The 26,273-nt window shown below is 44.0% G+C and overlaps 1 pseudogene; it reads right to left on the bottom strand.

The window, feature by feature from the left end:
• Positions 1-7,301: 7,301 nt before the first annotated feature.
• LOC125903404 (gap junction alpha-5 protein-like) lies at positions 7,302-25,030 on the bottom strand (annotated as a pseudogene).
• Between the last annotated feature and the right edge of the window lie 1,243 nt (positions 25,031-26,273).

The raw sequence follows: 26,273 nt of genomic DNA on the forward strand, positions 1-26,273 counted from the left end.
TGACCTGGGGAGCCTCATCAGCAAGGACAATGGAGCGAAAAGGACATCCAAGCAAGGCTCTCCAAAGCTCACGGGGCATTCGCAAGACTTCAGCCAATCTGGAAGTCCAGACAGTTTGACCTTAGGACCAAGATTCAGCTCTACAACAGCAATATGAAATCTGTCCTTATATACGGCTCAGAACGCTGGCGAGTGGTGAAAGGAGACATGAATAAAATCAGTGCCTTCCACAGCGCGTGCCTGAGAAAAACCTGCCGAATCTTCCGACCAAACAAAATAACAACCAAGGAGCTGTACGGCAAAATAGGATGCAGAAATGTGGTCCTTGAAATAAAACACCGATGGCTAGGCCACGTCCGAAGAATGGACAAGGAGAGGGTACTGAAGGTAGCATTACGATGGACACCACCTGGAAAACATAAGCCTGGGCGCCAAAGAACACCTGACTGAGAACAGCTGAAGGCAAGCTGGCAGAAATGACACTTAACACGGGAAGAGGCACAGAAAGTAGCACAACACCGAGATGAATAGCGTCGAGTCGTCAAAGCCTTATTTCCCACCCGGGAAGAAGAGGATTAAGTAAGTAAGTAACTGACTGTCCAAACGAACAGTATCCAGCTGTCATAGAGGGAGCTCACTGAGGGGGTTCTGGGGGCAGTGGCGTTGCACCTGTAGCGCCTTTATGGGAGGTTTAAGGCGTTTATAGTCATTGGAAAATGTGCCAGTGTGAGTGACACCAGGGGCCCCTTTGCTTAATATTTTTGGGGGCCCCCAACATTTGTACACATAGTTCATACAGCGAGTGCAACTCAAAGTGCTTTGCATAATGAAATAAGCAAATACAGATAAAAGACAATACAAGAGAGCAAATAAGATTCAAGTTCAAATAAAAATACCGTAAAGATACCAATTGACTGACTTCATGTCCTCTCTCGCTACATCCATAAATCTTTGGTCTTCCTCTCGGCCTCTTGCCTGGCAGTTCCCACCTCTGCATCCTTCTCCTGATATATTCACTATCCCTCCTCTGAACATGTCCAAACCATCTAACATGAGCTGTCCCTCTGATGTCCTCGTTCCTGATCTGATCCATCCTCGTCACTCCCAAAGAGAACCTCAGCATCTTCATCTCTGCTGCCTCCAGCTCTGCCTCCTGTCTTCTCCTCAGTGCCACTGTCTCTGAACCAAACAACATGGCTGCTCTCACCACCGTCTTGTTCACCAACCTGCTTGCACACATTTATTCACCTCTTCTCCACTCTGGCTGTTGACCCTCAGTACTTAAAATCCACCTTCTTTATTTCTATTTCCTGTAACCTCACCATTCCACGTGGGTCCTTCTCCTTCACACACATGTTGTCTGTCTTGCTACGACTAACCTTCATTCCTCAGCAACATAAGTCTAAAAAGACAGGTTTTGAGATTTCGTTTGAAGCTGTCGACTGAATCAAAGAGTCTGGCGTCCTCTGGAAGGCTGTTTCAGAGACGAGGGCCGACGACACTGAACGCAGCATCACCGTACTTTTTAGTTTTACTCTGAGGGACATTTAGCAGACCAGGGGTTGAGGATCTTAGAGATCTGGAGGGAATGAATTTGACCAACGTATCAGATAAATAATCAGGAGCCAGTCTTTTAAGAGATTTAAACAGGAAGCTGATGAAGAGCCTTTAAAACAAGAGTAATGTTTAGTCTGTGTGAGTAGACGTGCGGCTGCATTTTGGATCATCCAAAGTTTGTTTAGAGATTTCTTTGCGAGGCCTGAGAACAAGCCAGTCAGATCTGTTTGACATAAAAACATTCGTCCAATGGTGAAACGTTGCCCGTGCGCCCCTGCGTTCTGACTTCTTGTGATTTAACTTGTCAGTTCAGATATAAAACACCTTTCTGCTGGGCAGTTTAATTCAATAATAAAGGTTTACCATTAAAAGACAGTATTATTCAGGAACTAATTTAAAGGTAAATAAATGTAATTTTGAGTCATTCTGAAGTTGGAGAGGCTGCAGAGTCTTTTTGCCCATACAGCAGGCTCGTGGTGTAAACATGGCCGATGGGAGCAGAGAAGATGGAAAGAAAACAGAAAACCAACCAGTGCTGCAGTTCCCAAACATTCCTGATGTATCAAGATGACCTCACTGGGAATTCTCCCATCAGCTCCTGGTCCAAGCTGGACTGCTGCCATGGGAACCAGGCAAGACTTTCTTTTTTTATCCCAGAGTGCCCCTTTCTGAAACGATCCAGTGTTTCTCAACTGTCTTGTCACTTGGTCAGAGGAGATGTGAAGGGCCTTCAGGTGACGTGATGTGACCTGTAGTGGGCTGAATGATGCTCCACAGATTTGGTGACTGGGCGTCTCTGATCAACAGATATCACAGCACAACACTGGTGAGGATCGTTTGACAGCAGGCATGTGGAGAGTCGGATCATGGAACTCCTCAAGCTGCAAAACAGCCGGCTGAAACTTCTGACGTGTCAGAAACCCATCAGATCGTCTGAAATCCAGATCACCAATCACGCAGCCAATTAAATGAGCTTCAAATAACACCTGATCCAGCAGAAAGTCAGCAAGATTCTAAAACTGATCAAGGGAAACAAATTTGGGGCTAAAATGGTAGAAATTGTGCCGTGTCTTCCCGGCTTTGAAGTGTTACTCACTTATGAGACCATATTATGTAACACTGCAGAGTTTGATGCACCAGCAGTCAGCATTTTTCCACAGGAAACATCGTGACAGAAATAGCACAAGCACAAAATAAACGATGGCTGAATTCCATTTATCTGCTTCAATTTCAGGGTCTTTGCATCATTCATACTGGCTCATTGTCACGCCTTCACACTGCCTCTTAGGGGTGACACAGTTGTCTCGCCTCTGAGCTGGGAACAGCAACTCGTCCTCACTGTGACCTCGTCACATGTCCACGTTTGGTCATGGACTTTCCACGTCCACATATGACGTCCAAGGTACCCTGGGTGTGTTGGTTGTTGACGTTCTGGGACGCCGTGTCAACTTCAGCCTGTTACATGCATTGTCTGTTTTCAAAATACACTTCTGTTTTCACAGGAAATGTACAGTTTGATACAGTCTCTTTCAAAATAAATGCCGCTAATTGACTTTTTATTACTTCACAACAAACGCACGTGGTTGAGTTTAGGAAAAAAGGGTTTGGCTTTCCAATCTCACAGGAAGTGAACACCGGCCTCCTGGGTGAAAGTCAGTGGTTGTTGGAACCATACACCACCCGTCCCGTCGGCCCTACTCGGATATCCGCTGCTTTAAATTTCATTGTAATCCCACCATGTTTCCCCCTGGTGCTACCGGGCGCTGTCAAACAATAACAGCAGCGAGTAACGTATCATGCCAATGTGAAAGGACAGCTTCTTTCACTGGCGTCTGACGCCAGAAGTCACTGACCAAGCACTGCTTTTCGACGACTTCGGAGTGAGACCAGATTGAGAACAGAGGCACCGAAACAATTTCTGTCTAAACGGGACAGCTAGCAGGATGGGATCATGGGCAGCTGGGGTGCGACATTTTGACAATATGTTATGTGTGTGACCCACACTGGGAGATTTAAAAAGCAGCTTGTAGCAGTTAGCAGCTAACTCAAAAGAAGAACAGCTGTTGAAAGTGTCCGCACATTGGAAAAACACTGAGGTCCAGGTGCTCCTAACTCTGAGCAGAGGACGATATCAACCGACATATAACAGAGATGACACAGAGATTATGTCAGTGTTTGTAGGAGACAGAATGTGTTTTTAGCCTCTCTTGCTTATTATTTGTTTCGGCTGCACATGTTCTCTTTGTCACCTTTGTTCCTGTGGTTGTAATTGGCACAGCGGTGGGCGTGGTTTCACATTATTTTCACCTCACGTAATATTTCATTTCATCTTGTTTTGTTTTAGTTATTCAGTTGCTTGTTTAATAAACCACCATAAAAGTGGGTAGTCTTGGTCTTGATCCAGAGAGTCCTTTTTTATCCAGAATGCTCTCGATGATTGGCTCCCCGTCAGGGTTTGAGCCCTTTAACTTTACATTTGATTGATGTTCCCTTTGAAGAATTTCAGTTTTGCAAGCCAACACTCTGGCTGTAAGCTTGACATTCTGGCTGCTATGTTGTTATTGTTCATAAAGTGCTGCCAACGCGTACGTTAAATGTCTCACTGGAGGCCGACGCTGTTGACACATCCTGCATGCCTCTTTGCTTCCACGATGTCAGCATGCTGCCTAGATTCACACACTGGAGCAGAGTGATGCTGCTGTTGTTTGGTTCTGTGTAAAAATACAAAGGCAGCGTGAACAAGGGACTTTGCAGCGGCTCTATAGCGCCATCGCTGTGTGAAAAAGAGTTGCTGTCATCGCTTACTGGGACACTTGAACAGAACGGAGCCACAGCTATTTCTACACTGCACTTAATCCGTGATTTTCCGACAATGAAAAGTCAATTATTCGTGTCCTATTCAAGCAGTGGCGACAGTAATTTATATCAAGACGGTCTCAGCTTTCCAGACAACATCGGGTCATGGATCATTGCTACAGGATTTGAAAAGACAAGAGCAGGGCTCAGGTGTTCGTCTTATAGAAACAACTCTGCATTTGAACTGTTCTTTCAGAGACAAAACAAACTCTATCAGGTTCTTCATTGTTTTATCTGCAAAGCATTTATAGCATTCACATTATTGCAGTGCCAAAATAAATATAAAACTACAATACAGACGACACACGACCTCCATCTTAGATTATACAGACTGTATTCTGTCGTGTATCCAGATGTGTTCATAACTACAATGGGAAATTAACATGATACAGTGCAGTAGAAACTCACCAGTTGTCTTCCAAACTGACTCAGGTGTCAAACAAAAACAAGTCACGTATATGAGCAATTCAGACACAATTTCTAAAAAGTGGATTCGAGTGAAAATATGCTGGTGTCAAGATGAAATCTGTGCTTCACGTTCCTATCCGCTGATGAAGGACGAACATCTGTAGCCAGTAAAACAGACACTGCAGTTGGAAACCAAAACAGGTGAGACTCTTGGATATAAAGTAAAAATGATGACAAATAAAACTTACTGAACGCTAACAACAATAACAGTTTAACAAAATGACACCAGTTACATTCCTGTTACTTCACTGGAAAACTCAAAACTGTCCAACGACAGCGAGTCAGTGAGTTTCGGCTCAGTTCTCAGGTGAAACTTTGGCTGCTTCAGGGGTCAAAACGTTCCCAGCACCCCCAGGGTTGTGACGTCCACAGACGTGAGGCTCAGTCGGTGATTTCCTGGGTAGATTCAAGGGCTGTGAATCAGTCACATGTAGAGATCAGCCTCTAATAAGAGTTTGCTTAAAAACATCGGCTGGTGAGCTCCAGTCACGAGTTATCCCATCAGCGGGTTCCCTCAACAACCTTCAGAAGACAGTACGTATGTCCTCTGAAGAGAATGTTTGCTTTAAGTTGCAGCAACTGACGGTCATCGGCTGTAATCAGCTCCTATCAACAGTCGGTACAAGAAAATGTTGGCTCTATACGTTTCAGCAAACCCCAAATACATTACACTTGAACGTTTCATATGTATCATGTCATCTCTAAAGAGATGATATATGTATATGAGCTGACTTGGATCAGGAGGTTTCTGCTACCTTCACCTCCAACATTGCCGGATGTTCGATAAACATCATTATTTTAGAATTGTCTGCATTTAGATGATGTCAAACGGGATACCCCAGATGAATGTGCTTTGACTCAGCGTGAACTGTATTTTGACTGTTACAAACACACTAAGGCCCCGATCACACAGAAAGACTTTTCGCAGCTGGAGACGCCTTTTTGTAATAGTTTCTAATGAGAATGAAGCTTTTTGCTCGCTGTTTTTGCGTTGCTATGTGCCTTGCGTTCCTGTGCTCCAGGCACCTGGCGTTTTTGCCGGAGTGCTCTGAACTCCTTGAGGTGGGAAAAAACATCAACTCAGAGCGACAAAGCACCCCAACGTCATCTCCGCTTTTTGCCCATTGTGCATTGTTACAGTTGGTCAACAATGGAGGAGAAACTGGTGGTGCTCAATCACTCAGCAGGACCACTGGACTCCCTGCAGTTAGTGTTCATTGTTGGGCCTGACGATAGACAGCAGGTTGTCAAACTGCCCCTGAGTCATCCTAAAATATGCCTGGAAACGTCCATGATGGAGGAGAAGCTCCTGGACCAACTGATAAGAAAAATAAACAATAAAGGGAAGGCAGTGAGGCACGCTTCACATTTTGCAACCTGCAAAACACTTTCTGTGTGATCGGGGCCTAAAACTGCAATCTGAACGCTTCATCGTCCGAGGAAAACATCTCCTCATCAAGTCAGCGAGTGGAGTTCCATTACTTTTGAGACACAACTGAAAAACAGAGCTTGTGCTTATACTATAGTCTGTATATAAAGATGGACGACATGACAGCTCCCCAAAGTGAAGCCAAAACATCTGGATCGCCCCCTGGTGGCTGGCTGCAGTGCAGGACATGAACCCTGCCCCCTCCATGTTAGTTGATGAGACATGGGCTGAACTAAAAACTCAAAGTACACGTCAGATATATTTCCCCAAAAATGATGTTATGACAGCTTTATTGGTAGATTAAAGAATGTCCTGTAGATGTGGGTGTGGTTTAGGCAGGTGGTAGGAGGCAGGGTCAGCACTGACGTCACACTTGGGGGCTGGTGGTAATAAGTGATGAGCCGCAAGACATTCAGAAGACAAAAGAGCCTGAGAAAGCGTTCGACACGCCACCACGAATTATCCATGTGAATACACATTCACTCTGAACAACCACGAAAAAGAGAGAAGGGGTGTCCAGTGGAGTCGTCCAGTGCAAGCGAGCTGGTTGCAATGAGCAAGAGCGGCGGTGGCCTGACGGTGAGTCAACCACACACCTCCCCAGATAGGAGAGGACACATGGGGCCCTTAACACATGGGGAGAGGCACTAATGGGCTTGCTAGCCTTAGTTGTTGTAATTGAGGTTTTGATTGACAGCTGTGTGTACCAAGCTGTGGGCGGGATCTTGATACCAGCAGAGATCGCTACTGCGCAAACTCTGGCTCCAAATAACTTCACCAGTGCAAGATGGCAGCAGCTGTATCTGGGATATTTTGCCTTCATTTTGATATACCGGGGTAAGTGGAGACATGTCGCCCATCTTTATCTACACTCTGTGGCTGGTGCTAAATGTGTGGCGCTGATTCTTTCGGCTATATAAACTGAGTATGAATAAAAAGGTCAAACAGTTTTTCAGCAGGCGTGAGAGAAGTTACATTTTCCGCTTCCTTTCTAAACAGAGAGGTCGCCCGCCTCGCTCGCTGCTCGTCCGCTGGTTTTGCTGAATCTTCGCTGTCCTTCTGACAGAGCCCTCCGTTCGGGCAAAGCAGCAGCCCGTCCGGGGCGCCACTCTGGATCTGAGGACAGCTGATCTCCCCGCTCACAGGGGTGTAGGAGTTAGCGTCTGTCCTCAGGTATCCGCCATCTTGGATCTGACTGTTACCGCTCTCCTGCCATCCGGGCGAGTAGCAGCTCATCTGGAGGAGACTGACCTCCTCTGCTGCGGCGGCCATTTTGTGCTTCTCAGTGGCCATGTTCTCTGAGTTTTGCTGGTTAGCCAGGCGGTGGTTGGGGAAGGGGAGGGGCAGGAAATGCGAGGAGCCAATCAAACACTGGTTGAAGTCTGGAGGAGGGGTTGAGGGTGGTGGAGGGGACAGAGAGAGCTGCCGGGCCAGCGAGGCGTTGGCAGGAGCGACGGCCTTCTCTCTGAAGAAGTAATGCCTGCAACAAAGAGATTTAACCAGTTAACAGATGCGATACAGTCTCATCATAAAATGAATGTTTTAATGCATCAGATATTCAGCAGTTCTTAACTTCCTGTTGAAACTAAAGGGACACTTTGCTGATTTTCATCCAGCTTTGTTTCATAACAATGTGAGTATTATGTGTAAATGAATGATGTTGAACTTCCCTCCATGTCGTCAGCAGCTACAACTCCCTGTAAAAACCTCCCCAACCATAAACACTGATGAAATTCTAACCAGGAGAAGTTTCAGCTGGTTGCATTCTGCAATCCTCTGAGTCACACAGCTGCAGCGATGGCCGAGATAACCTGACTTTAACAGTAACAGTGTCTTTTCGTTAGACTCCCGCTGCCTAATAAACACCCAAAGCTTTTGATCTGCGAGTTCTCAGCTTGTAACACAGACTTTCTTTTATAAGTGTGAATCCCCAAAGTCCGATGCAAGATAACCCTGATAACATCACCGGATGTGTCTCCTCAGACCGGCTGAATAGGGCTCTCATTTATGAGTAAATTGACTTTGATGTGTGAAATCAGTGGAGTTCCTCTTCCTCTAAAAATTGCCTAACCGTTATTACTGCAGCAGACGTCTCAATATTGACTTCATCCCTTTTAAAGGCAGAGATTTTATTGGTTTATTAAAGCAACATGAGCAAATGTAAGCAAAGTCCCAAACCAGTAATATTAGTTTATTTCAAATGAAAATCAGCTTTCTGACTTGAACGAATATCTTTATTTTTAGTTTTTGCTTGTTCACTTATGAAAATAACTTATTCAAAATGCAAAATGCTCTGCATTCAATATTTTAGTTATGTATAAAGAATTTACTTAGAAGAATCAAAAGTAAAAGTGCTCATTGTGCAGAATGGTTCATTTCAGATTTATGTTTGTTTATATATTATTGGATTATGATTATTGATGCATTCATGTGTTCATCACTTTACTGATGCAGCTGGTTAAAGGGATAGTTCAGATCTTTTGAAGTGGGGTTATATGTAGACTCACAAGTCAGTCTTTAGACACTTTGCTTAACTAAAGACTGATGTCTTTCTCCCTGATTTTGTGTTTAGATGGGCGGATACAATTTCAGAGTTTAAAAAAACTCCCTACGTTGCAGAACCAATAGTAAATCCGCAGGGCGGTCCTTCTGCCAGCCGTTTTCGCCGGTGTGTTGAACACACTTTAGAAAGGAGTGTCCCCAGACTATCATAAGGCGGAGATCTCTGATGGTCTGGTGGCGAGACTAGGTTATATGAGGTACAGTCAGTGTATTTCAGTAGATGGCAGTCGGCCCTGAGGTTGGAGAAGCAGCAAAAGGTATTACAGCAACCTAAAAAAGTCTCACTGTCACAGTAGGCACATCCGACCTGCCATACATGCCACTCTCTCAGTTCACCCAGTAAATTTCCACTCACCCTGCCTCTCCGCCACACCCACCTGCCAGACTATCACCTGTCCACACATCTCCTGCTCCTGCCGGTCCACCACACCCACCTCATCAAGGTAACGCCACTCACCTGTGGCTCATCACGCCCTGACACTATTAAGACTCCAGCTTCACAGACTGTCATGTCCATGCAAGACTTCCCAGCATTTCTTGTGGACTGCTTCCTTGTTGCCAACCTCGCCGGTCTCTGACTTCCTAGTTTCTGGTCGCCTGCTTCCTGTGGCTGTGTAGACAGAGCTGTTCTGCTGCCTGTGATTTCCTGTGCTGTGGATTACCTCGCTGTATGGCTGCACATTCTGGGATCCACTAATCATCATCGCTGGTTGCATAACTCCTCGCCAGTTCTGACTAACCTGCAGCCGGTCTTCTGCTGGTGTTGGACCTTCTGCTCGTCTGACACCGCCTCGTGAGATCTCTGATGGTCTGGTGGCGAGACTAGGTTATATGAGGTACAGTCAGGTACATTCATCAACTGAACTTGTGTCTCAGAAGGCCCCTCAAGTTGTTGACCTGCTCATTCTGTGATCAACAAGCTGTATAGTAAAGCATCATTACAAACTGTCCTGTCTGTCTTTGGTGCTGCGGTTGGGTTCAAACCACACCCGTGACATAAAAAGTATTGGACTCAGTGGGTTTCTGTGACTAACAGTTTTTTATCAGATGATGAATTTTTACACTGCATATGAAAAATACAGACTTGATCTTTTAAACTGATCCGGATGGGGTTTTTTAGGCTCAACTCGTCCTCCAGCCTGCTTCTCCGATGTGTTTTGCTTTCTTACATATTAATTTTAATCCCCATTCATTGATGCAGACAAAGATGTCATTTTGTTTTGAAATTTTGAGTCTCAGACTTTTCATTTCCAGTCTACCTCAAAGTTCTTCAATATGAAGTTCACAGAGTGCTGAAGAGAAAAGAGTCTTTTTTTGGGGGGACGTTTGGTTGATTTACATCAAATTCAGCTTCTCACAAACATCTTTTCTTCAGGCCTTAAATGCTGCAGGGTTTATCTTATATTCACTCTTGTCACTTTCCCGTCAGGAGCCTTTAATTTAACCTGTGATCCAGCTAAATTCTTTATTTCCTGTTGATTCAGAAATAAAATTAAATTCACATTTTTTAAAATTCAATCCACCGCCCAAGAAAACAATACAGTTTTTGTATACAAGAAAATCTCTGATTTAATTGAATAGTCGCGTACTTATGTTTCAAATGATCCTCTGAATAAGCTTTATATACTCATGAAGAATCCCGGAGAACAGACGCCTGCAGCGGCTGCAGCTTCGCACTCCCCCTCTCCTTCTCTGCGCTCTTGGCACAAGGCATGTGAAGCACCAAACCGCATTTCACATTTATTTAAATGAATTATCAGAGCTGTGGCGTGGAAGATCTGCACTTTATTTCGAGTAGAGCTTTGGTTTTCAAAGACATGTGGACGTGGAAAACAATTTGCACTGGGCAGTCTGTGAACTGGAGTCAGCAGAGAGTTGTAACTTAACGGTGAGTTGTTGCCTAAATGAGTCCGCCTGTATTGAGACGTTAATCTCACAACAGTTACAAACAACACGAGGCTGAGGGCGAACACTATTGTTACCTGGAAGTCCATGAGGACAGGTCAGAGAGACGTGACGCTGCTCTGCAGGATGCCAAGTGTGTTAACTGTGGCGACGTTACTGGGGCTCTGCAGTCTGGCAGAATCACAACTCAAATGCGGATGTCACACGTTTCATCACCGTAACATTTTAGATCTCAGTGTGCATCTGAAATCACCTGCAGCGACTTTGTGCAGTTTGATTAAAGGTTTCAAAACATGCAAAGCCACCGTCATGGTCCATTAAACTGTTCAAGAACACAAACACAAACTCAGAGTTCCCTCTGTACCTGCAGCAGTGTCTCCACGCCAGGTGATGCAGCTCCAGCACACTGAGGACCAGAGAGACGGCCGACACGGCCATCATGAACACTATGAAGACGTTTTTCTCTGTGGGTCTGGAGACGTAACAGTTCACTGGATGTGGACATGGCCAGGCCTGAGACAGACACACAGAGTATGACAGTAGGGCCTGAATGTGATGTTCCAGACACACAGTGAACTCTGAATGGTTTTGTTGTTTTGGTTTTACCTTGCAGACGTACAGAGGGTTGAGGAAGATTCCATACAGGAAGTACTGAAGACTCAGAAACACCACCTGTAAGGACGTCCAGTCACAGTCAGCTGCGTCCATTCACTGCTGCCTCTTTTATTTACGTCCACTTTTATTTTGAAATACTGTTATCATGCAGTATGTCATGTATGCTACAAAATAAGATACAAGTACCTCCATGATGGTCCGTATCAGGATACTCAGTATGTAGGTCTGCAGCAGCGCCCCCCTCAGACGGACTCGACCCGCTGATGGACCGTCTCTTTTGTCCTTCCCTCCGTCCCTCTCTCCTCGTCCCCCGTGCTTCTCTCCTCTTTCACCTCCTCCTCCTCCTTCTTCACCTCCTCCCTGGTCCTCCTCTCTCCCTCCCCCCTCTCCCCCCTCCTCCTCTCTGCTCCTCCTCTTCTCCTCTCTGCGGACAGTGTGCATGGCGTGGCCCATGTAGATCAGACTGGGAGTGGACACAAACACGATCTGCAGCACCTGAGAGAGGAGGTCAGGGTCAAAGGTCAGGGTCAAAGGTTAGTGACGCTCAAAAGGTTTACAACAGTTTTACATGATGTAGAAAACAAACTACCATCACTGCTTCTTATTTTAAAACACACCATGGATATAAAGATTATTGTGGCCTCACTGCACACAGATTTCTTGCAGACGCCGCACTACTTCGTGTTCTGTATGTTAATGTTGCAGCCTTTCATGTTTCAGTTGGAGGAGGTTTGTTTAATATGAACTTTTGGTAACACTTCATAAGACAGCCCGCGTTTTAGAGTGTACCTCCCGCCCACTTTCCCAGGAGTTAGAGTATAACGACGTGGTCACTTGGCATATACTTCCCTGGGAGTTAGGGTATAACTCCTCCCGGGGAAGTATGTGGTAAGTGACCGGGAGGAGTTGTACGCTAACTCCCAGGAAAGTGGGTGAGAGGTACACTCTAAAACGCGGGCTGTCTTATGAAGTGTTACCAAACATTTTTAGCTGTGTGGAAGCAGGGATGCTCTAACATCCAGCACATTTACTCAAGTACTGTACTTAAAGGATTACATCGCCCCCCCAAATGACTATTTGTATATCAATTACTCGGCCTGTGTTACGTTGAATTTGTGAAAGGAAAACATTGTTTGTTCTCACTGTGACCTCGACATGTCCACGTTTGGTCATGGACTTTCCACGTCCACATATGACGTCCAAGGTACCCTGGGTGTGTTGGTTGTTGACGTTCTGGGACGCCGTGTCAACTTCAGCCTGTTACATGCATTGTCTGTTTTCAAAGTACACTTCTGTTTTCACAGGAAATGTACAGTTTGCATACAGTCCCGTGAATTGATGTTTTTTTCCTCCATCAACAACAAAAGCACGTGGTTGGGTTTAGGACAAAACAGGGTTTGGCTTCACAATCTTACGGGAAGTGTAAGGCCCCCCGGGTGAAAGTCAATAGTTGTTGGACCCATCCACCACCACTCCCACTCACCCTACTCAGGCCTCCGACACCTTAACTTTCGTTGTTGTCCCGTCACATTTCCCCCTGACACCGCCAGACACTGTTAAACAATTACAACCTGGTCTCACTCCAAAGATGTCGAATACCAGTGCTTGGTCAGTGCCTTCTGGCGCCAGACCCCGATGACACACCCTGCAGCGTCAGGGGGAAACGCAGCTGCACAAAAACAAAACTTAAGGTGTCAGAATTCCAAGTAGGGTGGATGGATCCAACAACCACCGACTTTCACCCAGGAGGCCGGTGTTCACTTCCTGTAAGATTGTAAAGCCAACCTGTTCTTTTTCCTAAACCCAACCGTGTCATGCTGACGTGAAAGGACAGCTTTGATGCTGGAAGTCACTGACCAAGGTCGGTTTTCGGCAACTTTGAGTCAGACCGATTGCTGGAAACAGACCTTTTGTAAAACTCTGTCCAGGGTGAACCTTTGTTTTCAGCGTTGATGTGTAGTCAGGAAAAACTGAGCACCTAATGTGCTCTTTCCTTGCTAATATAACTATTTACAAGTTTACACAGAAATGTACCGAGAATCTTCCACTCATGGATGCATTACTGAACAGACCTACTGGGCACAGTCCCAGGGGCCTAAAGTGTCAGGGGCCCTTTTGCCTTCACCTGCAAAATTTCACTCAAACTTAACACGTAATGACTACAGAGAGACTAAAACTGGCCACCAAAAGACGCCAAGAGACACAAAATAACAATGTTATAGAAAGCGAACACCAACGTTCTGGGTGAAAGTCAGTGATTGTTGGACTCATCCACCCTACTCAGACCTGCACTGAACACAGGAGCTGCTGAGGGCTGGACCATGAATCAAGTTTAGTGGCTTAGTGAGGTATGTTAAGACTAAAGTCGTCCTACAAAAGTCTTTTATCCTGGCTAGATGACCATGCTAACTTATGCTGCAGACCTGACCTGGTCGGGACCTGTTTTGGTTTCAAGTCTCAGCTCAAACAGATCGTCTAAGGTTGAAAAATAACTTAATTTTATAAGTGATAAAAATAGGACCCAGCTGCTGCAGGTGAAGAACAACAGCTGCAAGGAAAAAACAGTCTGAAACGCTTCAACCTTTTAAATCACCTGGTTTAAATCTTATTTATCTGATCGTTTTCAGTTTGTTGACGTTCATAATGAATCATGAACTGAGCTGATATCACACCCAAATATGAGGAGCTACTATTTCACTTTGATCCTTCACATCACGTGACATCAGGTTGTACATTACCCAGTATCGTATGCGCTATGGGGAAAGCTCGGTCGTAACAACGTTCGCAGCCCGGCTGCTCAGTGTCACTGATTAAAGTCTTCCTGTTCGTCTCCCCACGACGACTCAGCAGCCGTCCCGAGCACCAGGATACGGAAGATAAACAGGATGGTCAGCCACACCTGAGCAGCCAAGAACAACAGAGACACACATATCAAACCCTCAGACACAATGACGTGGAAATGTGTGAAGATATTGTGAGTAAATAATGACAATATTCAGTCATTAGCTTCGGTAATAAGATTTGAAAATGTAAAAGTCTTTGCAGGAAGACGAAAGATGTTCAGTTTTCTGTCTCAGCTTCAGATGTTTCGTGGAGAGATTAATCAGGAAGCATGGAGCAAAATATTAATTTAACATAAAATGAATATTAATATTTTATTTTAGATTATTTTAAGACTTCATGACTTCTGCGGAGGTTGGACAAACAAACCTATAGTGACATAAACTTTACATGTGCTCATTATTAAAAGATTCCCAGACAGAAACTTCCAGGAAACAAAGCACAAACAGGATGATATGGAAATATATGTATGTTTGATTTGGTGTATATGCAGAGGAAGTCGCCCTGTCCTGCCTGGCACGCAATGTATGCAATGTATGCAGTGTGTGTGTGTGTGTGTGTGTGTGTGTGTTCGTGTGTCATAACCTTGCCAACAGAGGTAGAGTGCTCCTGGACTTCCTCCAGGAAGTTTCCCAGCAGGCTCCAGTCTGCCATGACCGCTTACAGCTCAGCGAAGACTTCTCAACTCGCCGGTCGATTCTCTCTCAGCAGTCACTCTGCAGGTACGAGATTCACCTGAGGAACAGAGAGCACACACAGGTGTCATGTCTGCCGCAGGGTGAAGTGGGTCTCTGTCCAGTTATTGAATCTTCTTAAGTTTAAAATGTGTTTCCCAAAAACTGAGAGCATTTATGAAACAAGAGAAGCTTTTGTTCAGTTTTAGATTTTTTGAAAACGTTTGTCATGAACGCTGACGGTCTCTGTTTGGAGACGTCTCCTGTAAAATTAGTGACAATGTTTAAGGAGAAAATAAGAAGATTAAACTTAAGTTTTAGACGTCACAGCTGCCAAAAGAGAGGCCTAACTTTCTGTTTTACAACTGGGTGTGACACGCACACACAGTGTCTGTCTGGCTGAGGCTCTGTCTCGACTCTAGGCAGGAGATCCACGTCGATTCTTGGCACTAAACCTGGAAAGATATGGTGAAGTTTACTGGAAGGAAGGGTACCTTCAACAAAGCCTTTCCCTCTGGAATGGGCGAGAATATATTTGAGTTCTGGCACGACCAAGGTCTCAGGATTACTATCGATCTGTTCAAGGCTCAGATCTGTCGAACAACTTGAAGCCAAATTTTGCAAACCATCTAAACATGTTTTAAACATGGTTTTCTCCACATTATACACTTTACCAACCATCTAAATGTTCCTGACGCTCAGTCAGCGGCCTCAACTATTGATTCAATTTACTAATATTTCATCGTAATAAAAGTTTCATATCCCACTTCTGTGGAAAATCACAAACACTAAACACATTCAGCATTGACAGACTTAAGCATTGAAGCATCACTTGGCCCTGACCTCCAGCATCAGACAGCGAGAAAAAAAGCTGCTCTTTCACACTGGCATGATGCACGGCTGGTCACCGGTTTCCTTTGACGGCGCCTGGCGCCAGTGATTTTGTAATGATTTTGTGTCTCTTTGCAGCTCCTTTGCATTTCTTTGGGGTCTTTTGAGTCTCTCCCTGGTACTTTGAGTCTTTCTGGTCTTTACATGTTGAGTTTGGGTGACATTTTGCAGGTGAAGGCCGAGGGGCCCCTGACACTTTGCATCCCCAGGCCTGTGCCCAGTAGGCCTGTTCAGTGATCCATCCATGAGCGGAAGACTACCTGAACATTTCTGTACAAGCATGTAAATAGTGTTTGTTAGCACTTAGGTTACAACCAGCACTATTTCGTGCTCCCTGCTATTACATGATGTCGCCTCATTTGTGACGCCACACAGGAGATGACAGTGCACACTCAAAATCATAGATTTCCAAAAACAGTTTCTGAAAATGTTCATCCTGGACAGAGTTTTACAACAGGATCATTTCCAGACCTAACATGCAGTTTGTGTGGACAAAAGGCCGAAAGCTATTTTTTAAATCACTGTTTTGTGTTGTTTTCAACACCGCTGCTGTGACAGTGAGATCAGTTACATGAAAGTGTGTATTCAGTATCGTCTTCATCACCACAGACAGACCAACATTAAAGACCTCTTTTAACAGTGTGCACCTGCTCTGAAGGGCTGCTTTGGGAAACTTGTAAAAAATCTGAGTGTCATGGAAAACTCTGTCTTTTAGAGACTTTTCTGGGGCTTTCTTGCTTTTATTTGATAGGACAGTTATGGTGTGAAGGAGGGAGAGACCGGGGGAATGACGTGCAGGCCGACGGCTCAATTCCAACCCATGTCCCAAGGGGACATTGCCATTACACATGGGGCACCTGCTCCACCACATGAACTAGTGGGTGCCACTTTTAAATTGTAGGATTGCTCACAGTCAGAAAACAGGGCCAGATCTGTGTGGACCGATAATGACACTGTGGTGTTCTTTAAATTATTACCTGAAATCAACAGACATGCCAAATTTCCACATTGTTTTCTTTCATTTTTATTCCTCATTTTGCCTTCTATTTTCTGTAATGATTTAACAGCACCTGACTGTTTATATATATATATATATATATATATATATAGATAGATAGATAGATAGATAGAGATAGATAGATAGATAGATAGATAGATAGATAGATAGATAGATAGATAGATATAGATATAGATATAGATATAGATAGATATAGATATAGATATAGATATAGATATATAATCTCTTAATATGTAATGACGAAAACTCTGTCAGTCAGTCATTCTGTCTGTCCCACGTTTTTCTACTCACTGACGTGGTCAATCTATGTGAAACTGCACATAGGCATTGAGGACTGGCATAGGTAGAAGGTGACAAAGCTACTTTTCCAAAAATTACACTAATAGTATTCTTTTACAAAGTGGATGCATTCATCCCAAGAGTTACTATGCACACACGTTGATATATGCATCCACCTCAAACAGACATCATCTCAGCTGCAGCCAATAAAGGTAGGCTCATCTTATCTTACCGTATAATGACAAAAACTGTGTGTGTGTGTTCCACGTTTTTCTCCTCACTGACTTGGTCAATCCATGTGAAATTTGGCACAGTGGTAGAGGGTCATGGGAGGATGCCAATGAAGCAATATTACATCAATTGGCCAAAGGGGGGCGCTATAGCAACCCATTGAAATGTCAAACTTTGAATGGGCATATCTCATGCCCCGTATGTGGTAGAGACATGAAACTTTGCACAGAGATGCCTCTCCTCATGAGGAACACATTTGCCTCAAGAACCCATAACTTCCGCTTATATAGATTTTCCACCATTTTGAAGTTTTTGAAAAACACTTCAAATGGATCTCTTCCTAGGAAGTTTGAGCGATCTGCATGAAACTGGGTGAACATAATCTAGGGAGCAATATCTAAAGTTCCCTCTTGGCAAAAGTTGGAAAACTTCCTAAAACTGAGCTTCTATAAGGCAATGAATATTGCGGAGGGCGTGGCTCATCACATAAAGGTGTAGAACATCTCAAGGGTTTCACCCATCACCACGCAACTTTGTAGGCATATGACCACACATAATCTGAGGGACCCTCCATTATTGAGCCCATCAAACAAAATGGGGGCGCTAGAGAGCTCATTTCTTATCTAGGCCTAACCGCCATATGGATTTTTACTAAACTTGGTAGATATGTAGAACAGGACGCCTCAAGGTGACTGGACCGCACCTTTCCCATGTGAACTACCAGTGCGCCCCACTTTTAAGTCAATACAACATATAAACACTTTAACTATCTGCCTTTCAACGTGCTACCTCAACTACTAATGTACAGTTTTAGCCCACTAACTATCCCACTATTGGCAATGGTGCTACTGTACTTTCAATAAAGCAATCGTACTATCAAATCCACAAACACTCTGTCTGAATACATTGCTCTTCTTAATGGGTTCAGTTGACTATTTAATCTGCAGTTTCCTGTATCCCAAACACACACCATATGAAACTGTACGTGGGCAACTGTGCACTCAGTGGGTATGGACTAGTGATTATATTAATATTCACATATTTTCTTGTCACCTTGTGTAAAGTTGTTCAAAATTCACCCTGAGTTCTGATGGAAATGTGAAGACCACAAGTTAATGGGTGTAATGGTGGTCTGTGTGTGTGTGTGTGTGTGTGTGTGTGTGTGTGTGTGTGTGTGTGTGAGTGTGTGTGTGTGTGTTCTTGTATTATCTTGACCCTGTGACCCTCCCTCCAGCCTGGCCATGACCCCATTAATAATAAGCCTGTGTCCATGACTTAGTTTAGCTTCACTCTCGGTTCCCACAGTCCCCTCCGTCTGTCTCTGGGGAAGGAAAACTAGACTTCTATTGTAAACACACACACACACACACTCACACTCACACACACACACACACACACACACACACACACACACACACACACACACACAGCCTGTTTCTCTCCCTGTTGACTTGTATGAGTATGTTTATGCATTCACTGTGTTTTACATTTTTCTCTGTGAAATACAAACAGTATTCGGCCGGTAGCTTCTAGAAGCTTCAATGTTCATTACGCCTGACAATATTAAAGTTTGATTAAAAAAACATCATTACTATTTCTGTACAGTTTGTCCTGGGACTAAGTGCTTGCTGATGACTCAGTAAAATTTAAATTGTTCCTCTCTTTGGGAACGTGATTGTGCTCAGTGCATTTCATGGTAATCTGACTGCTGTGTTTGGTATTTATGACGTCGTAAGAGTAAATGATCTCAGAGACATTTTGTTGCCCACCTCTGTGCTTCTGATCTGTAACGTCGACAGGAAGTGACCACCATGAGACGGCGTATCATCTCTAGTCAACGACTCTCTGCGCTTCTGATCTGTAACGTCGACAGGAAGTGACCACCATGAGACGGCGTATCGTCTCTAGTCAACGACTCTCTGTGCTTCTGATCTGTAACGTCGACAGGAAGTGACCACCATGAGACGGCGTATCATCTCTAGTCAACGACTCTCTGTGCTTCTGATCTGTAACGTCGACAGGAAGTGACCACCATGAGACGGCGTATCATCTCTAGTCAACGACTCTCAATGGTTAAGTTTAGAAATAAACATCATGGTTTGGCTGAAAAAAGGTACTGTTGTTACTCACGTCATGTAACGTAATAACGTAAAGTGACATACGGCACTACCGTAGCATGCGGCACGTACTAGCACACTACGTTGTTATTAAGTTAACTCCATTGCCTTTTGGTTTCACATAGGAAACAAAGAGCGGGCTCCCGATTTAAAGACTTTGTTTGACATATCCATGTCCCCTCCCGCCTGCCCTTTATGACTCTTTATAGTGCGGCAGTAGCAGACGGTATCACAAACTGCCGCCTGGTGTGTTTCATACCGCTGCAAAACTGCCTCTGTGCGTCAATATCTGACGCTGAGATCCCTGACAAAGTTGGGAGTCAGACTGGCTGGAGTTGTGTGTGTCTGAAACTTCCACATCGTCTCCCTCATTAAAAAAAGTCCAGAACTCATGAATATGTTCAACTGCTGCACACAACACGTCTGCTACATGACTGGAAAGTCAATGATCGTGCTTGTACGTGCACACTTCATTCTGCACAGAGACGATAAAACAATAAACTGAACACATCTTTGAGTGGAGGATGACCTTAAAGGAGCAGTGTGTAAGATTTAGTGGCATCTAGCTGTGAGGATTGCAGATTGCAACCAGCTAAATCTTCTCCTTGTTAGATTTCCTTCGGTGTTCATCGTTCAGGAGGTTTTCACTGGGAGCCTAATAATCAGCAGAGGTCTCTTCCTCTCCAAAACAAACAGAGCAGGTGATTAAAACTGGTAATAACACTGAATAAAGTAGTTCCACGTTACCTATCAGTGTTTCTCCTACACCGTTTGGCACTTGAAGATGGCTGAGAACGTGTGCTCACCTTTTTTCTCTGATAACTTAAGACCTGGATGTTAAAGAGGTTTTTACAGTGAGAACCAGGAGAACCTGATGGATACACTCCTGATTTTACACTTTAGATTTGACTGAATTTATTTCGTGGGGATCAGATTTACTTTGTAGTTTGTGCTCTCTATGATTGTGTTCCTCCAGAAGTTTAATGTTCTCCTCCTCTGACCAGGCCGGCTTCCTTGTCTTCTTGTCTTCTGACATTGTTTCACTGTCTAACTATAAACTTAGTGAGACGATATGTGATATTCTGTCAAGTTAATGTTCACGTGTTTGTGTCCACTTCCTGTTTTATTTTGAAATGTGTTCTCATTGTGTTTAGTGTTTCTTTTACTTCCTGAGTTTTCCCCTTTGTTAATGACCTCATGTGTTTCACCTGTGTCTTGTTCCACTCACCTGTGTGTAGTTAGTAATCAGCCTTTGTGTATTTAAAGCCCAGTGTTTCCCTTCATTCAGTTGTCAGGTTGTAGTTGTTGCTTCAGTGTGTTCCCTCCAGCCTTTTCCTCGTGTTTGAGTTCTTGGATTTTGACTGGACTTGGATTTATGGACTTTGCTTTTGTGTGATTTCCTGAATGGACTTTTCTACTTTTGCTGACTGCCTTCCCGACCTCTTAAGTAAAGATTTGGATTTCATGAACTGTTCTTGGTGTTTTGTGTTTTTGTGTCACAAACGTGAGTCCGAGTAAACAAACAATCCTCATGGAAACTTTTATCGCTGTAAAATCTCTTTCAACACAATAAATTAGTTTGTTTTTCTTTAACTAAGAAAACCTATAAAGGGATTCTGTGTAAGTCCCTCAGCTAAGGAGAAATTAAGCCTCAAGTGTCATGAGTGAGGTTCAAAACCGATAACGCTGAATAAAACAGTTTCCCGTTTATAAATCTGTGGTTTTCTGATGCTGCTGGTTGTGGAGAGGCTGATGACTATGGTGGCTGATGCAAAAACATGAGCGGTCCTATCTAGATCCAGTAGTCCCTTTTACACTGCCAGATTTTCGGCGAATGTTGGGCCGTTTTGCCGGCAAGCTGCGAGCGTTTAGACACACAGAGCCGGATTGGCGAGTTGATCCGAGGTGCCCAATTTTCCGCCTCGTAGGGTAGACATATTGGAGGAACCCTTTTAGTTTAAACAGACCGAGGCGGCCTTCTGCAACGGGAGGAGCTGTTGATGACTTGTGGGAGGGGCTGTTGATGACTTGTGGGAGGAGCTGTTGATGACGCCACACATGCGGAAAAAACACTGATTGGGCTTTCCTGCAAATTTGCACAACTCCTGTTTATAAAGGGCCAGTGTTTGGTTTGTCCGTTCTGGGCTACCGTAGAAACATGGTGGTGCAACATGGTGATCTAGACGAGGACCTGCTCCCCATGTTGATATAAACGTCTCATTCTAAGGTTACAAAAACACAACAAATCTTATTTTTGGGTGATTATACATTAAAGAAAACACACTGATTATATAGTATTCCATCTCTGACAATATGTCCCCCTAAATCTGCTGCAGCAGAATAATTCACACTGATGGACTGATGGCGTGCTGTATCTTGTCTTTACCCTGTTGAAGCTAATTATAGACGACTTCCTCTTTTATTTTATAACTTTATTACTGTAGGGTTCAGTTTCTTAAAGTCCGTTTCAGATGATGCGTCATAAAAACTGCCCCAATTTTGCATGCAAAACAAAATTAGGATGAATTTAATCTGCCCGTGGTGAAGTCATAAAACTACCCACAGCTCCAGACAGCTTCAGGGCGTCAAATCAATTTTTGATTTTATTTTTTTATTTTTGATGCCCCTCCCTTCCTGTTTTTGTGAAACCATGAGGCTTTGAACAAACCGTGTGTGTGTGTGTGTGTGTGTGTGTGTGTGTGTGTGTGTGTGTGTGTGTATTTCTGTCTGTCACAAGTGCTCCCAGCATCATTAATAACAATATTACTTCCTTGTATAGACTTTCGCTTGACCTTTTCTGGACATGTGTGTGTACGTGTCAGTGTGTGCACGCCCATTATCCAGCGCACAGTATTGTTCTGCATCCTGTCTCGATAACATGCTCTCACACACACACACACACACACACACACACGCACGCACACACACACACACACACACACACAGATCTTTCCTCCGCTGGTTAATAAGAAATAATAAACGATGAACCGCTGACATCGCTCAGACCTGAGGATGTTTTTAATGTGATAATAAACGTTATTTATAACCTACACTATTAATATTCCACAGATGAATGTATGAGCAGGTCAATGTGATGACATTTTGAGCCATGAATCAAAAAGCAGGGAAGCTGATATCAAATACACTGAGAATAAAATAACCCTACACAAAATTCCCAGTTGAATTACTTCCTTTTTAATTTGCACATTTTAAGCCAAACCCAGGCATGTTCTGTCCTCTGTAAAGCTCTTAAAACATCTTCATAATCACAAAACCAATCATGTCTTTCTTACACTACTTCTTGAGGAGCGTAGCACCAAACCTCAGCCCTGTGCATGAGCAGTCTCTGTGGGCCCCCCGGCCTTCCTCTCTTGATCCACACCTCTCTGTGCACCTTTTCAAATTTTCTTTGACTTTAAGTGGGTTTGCTTTCTTTCCCTTTCCTTTCTGTCTGTCTTTCTTTGAAACCCAGATTTCTCTTTCTTGGGGGAAGACATGACAGATTGCGTCAGTACACTTTGATTTATTCAGCCTATTTTAATTTAGCTATGGCACTAATTACTTAAAAACTGTAAACAAAACCAAACTTTTTATTCCAGGCTTTTCAAAGTCCCCCTCCTCACGGGTTTCTGAGTAGTCAGTCCCACTTCTCACCACACTACCTGCTGGAATCATTTAAAAGTTGATATCAGGAGTTTTCTTTGAATTAGTTTGTTTATTAAGCTCATTTTTACTGCACAAAAAAACCACTAACACCTACTAATATCTGGCTTTAGTCTGTAATTGGAGCAACGAGGTCTCACTCAGAAGTCATTGATTGCTTGGTCAGTGGCTTCTGGCGTTAGACGCTGACATAAAAAAGCTCTCCTTTCATGTCGGCATGATATGTGGCCGGTCGCCGCTCAACAATCACATGGGAAGTAAACAGCGGCATGAAAGGTGTCTTTGTCCTTCGGTATCTTATGTGGAAGTCCACTGACATAGCGCCAGTATTTGACGATTTCGGCTGGTGGCCACTGTGCCAACCTGGTCTCGCTCTGAGATTTGGTGCTTGGTCAGTGACTTCTGGCGTCAGACATAGACAAAAAAAAGCCGTTCTTTCATGTTGGTATGATACAAGGCCAGTCACCGTATAGTTTAATGGTGTCCGGTGGTGTCCAACAACCACCAACTTTCACCCAGGAGGCCGGTGTTCACTTCCTGTAAGACGGTAAAGCCAAACCCTGTTCTTTTTTCCTGAACCCAACCACGTGAGTGTTTCAGCTAGCTGGCATTCTAATGTTTATTCATCGTTGAATCAGCGACATCATGGTTGAATCATGGTTGAATTATATCTTGATTTTGAAAGATGAATCAACATTGATTCATCAACTTAAGATGTTGTTTCAAAATTTCAAAATTGTTTCAATGCTGAAACAGATTTTTTTTTAAATTTCTGTGTTGATTTATGAGAATTTTGTTAACCCTTTCGTCACAGCGTCCCAGAATGTCAACAACCAACACACCCAGGGTACCTTGGACGTCATATGTGGACGTGGAAAGTCCATGACCAAACGTGGACATGTGACGAGGTCACAGTGAGGATGTGTAGATCAGAAAGATGACAATCCGCACTCTAATTTACCGGCAATGGGAAAAGGACTCTGTTGCCTATCTATAGCAGGTTTCGTGTTAAAACAAAAACCTACGTAAACACACTGAAGCGTTTATTAGAATTGTGCCTTGTTTAACTTATTAGATTGTTTGAGAATCTGTCACTGTCCTGAGGGAAATGTATTTGGTCTTTGTATGATTGTCAGATGACAGCAGCTCCCTCCTGACTACAGATACTCTGCTACCCTCAACTCCTGGCCTTTAAATTCTGCCACAGTTTTCTATCTTCTTCACACATGTCATATTTAAGTATATTATATATTTTTGTAGTAAAAACTTTGATTCTCGACTGTACATTTTATATCACTGAGCACTGAAGGATGCATTGTTTCAGTGGATAATTTGCTGTTTTAGAGGATTTTCCAACATGACAGCGATAAAATTAATGAGGAAACACTGAATCAAAAGACGATCAATCAAATTAAATATTCAAGTTAATAATTAGCTTCAAATTAGAGTTAAAGTCTGAAGTTTAGGCTTCATGTTCTGTTAAAGAATCCCTGCACCCTTTACCTGATCTGGGGTCACAGTCGTCCTGGGACAGTCTTGAGACGATTGATGAAGTGGCGTCTCCCCCTTTTTCTTTCTCAGCAGCTGTTGTTGCGGTGCCTTTGAGCAAGGCACTTCCTCCGTCCTTCTACTGATCCTCAGCGGCAGCAGAAGAAGCTTCAGGTGGTTTCAGACGTCTTCCTCTTATCTACTTCCTCTAGTTTGTGTAAGTCCAACTTAAATCAGTGAATCTCAATTTGAGACGGCTTCAGGCTCCGAGCAGAGAGACGGACAGATGAACACCAGTGAGACAGTCGGTCCAGCAGCAGACAGATGAACAACAGTGAGACAGTCGGTCCAGCAGCAGACAGATGAACACCAGTGAGACAGCAGACAGATGAGAGCAGTGTGTGTCCAGAGGACTGAGCTCAAGTGTGTGTGAGACTCGAGTTTATACCAGCCTCTCTCCCTCTCCCCCTGCAGCAGAGGAAGTGGGCCCGGTGCCTCGCTGCCTGCTATTCAACTCTTATGTATGTGCATGTGTGTGTTTGTGGTGTCTGGCATCTAAAGGAAGTCTGACATTGTATTAGGACACAATGGCCGCAGGTCCCAGTCCTGCATTCCTCCTTGTCGCTCCATTCTTCTCCATATGTCTCTCTTTGTGGCTTTATCCGTGTGACTGAACATGAAACATTTAAAACACACAAACAACAGTTTATACCTTCACTGTGAGGCCTGAACACACAGAGCACCGGCCCGTTCTCAATCCCAGCTCCTCAAATAAAATCCACTTTGTCAGTGATTTCAGTGTCAGACACCAACGCCACTGGGTAGTGTCAATTTATAACGCTGCCGATAACAACTCTAGATAAGGAGCTGGTACGTCCCTATAGGGCAGGTGGGAGGGGTGGTGGATGGGTCTCGCTCCAAAGGTACCAAATACCAGCACTTAGTCAGTGACTTTTGGCGTCAGACACCAATGAATAAGCCGTCCTTTCACATCAGCATGACACACAGCTGGTTGCCGTTATTCTGTAACGGCGTCTGCAGTGTCAGGGGAAACCACTGTGGGACGACAATGTTTTCAGGTGGCAAAAGTTCAACAACCACAGACTTTCACCCTCGAGGCCAGTGTTCAGTTCCCTTTTTCCTAAACCCAGTTGATTGAAGAAAACATGAATCCACAGTATTGGACTGACGTAGTGCTTTTATTTTGAAAAAGACTGTATGCAAACTGTACATTTCCTGTGAAAACATAAGTGTATGTTGAAAAAAGACAATGCATGTAACAGGCTGAAGTTGACACGGCGTCCCAGAACGTCAGCAACCAACACACCCAGGGTACCTTGGACGTCATATGTGGACGTGGAAAGTCCATGACCAAACGTGGACATGCGCCACCAGACAATCAGAGATCTCCGCCTTCTGATAGTCTGGGGACACTCCTTTCTAAAGTGTGTTTAACACACCGGAGAAAACGGCCGGCAACAAAGCAACGCCTCTTGATTTTTTTAAAAGGACACGCCCTCCCGGAAATGTGCGCTCTTCTTTTCTCATCTGAGCTTGAAAATGGATGCCGAGAGATTTACCTCCGTTTTATCAAACGTGTGCTCAGTCCACAAGATTGTGGAAATGAAGGACTTACAGCGACTTTGTTTAAAACTTTTAACGCAGTTGGACTATGTTTA

The sequence above is a fragment of the Epinephelus fuscoguttatus genome, linkage group LG16, assembly GCF_011397635.1.
Source record: "Epinephelus fuscoguttatus linkage group LG16, E.fuscoguttatus.final_Chr_v1".
Lineage (NCBI taxonomy): Eukaryota > Metazoa > Chordata > Actinopteri > Perciformes > Serranidae > Epinephelus > Epinephelus fuscoguttatus.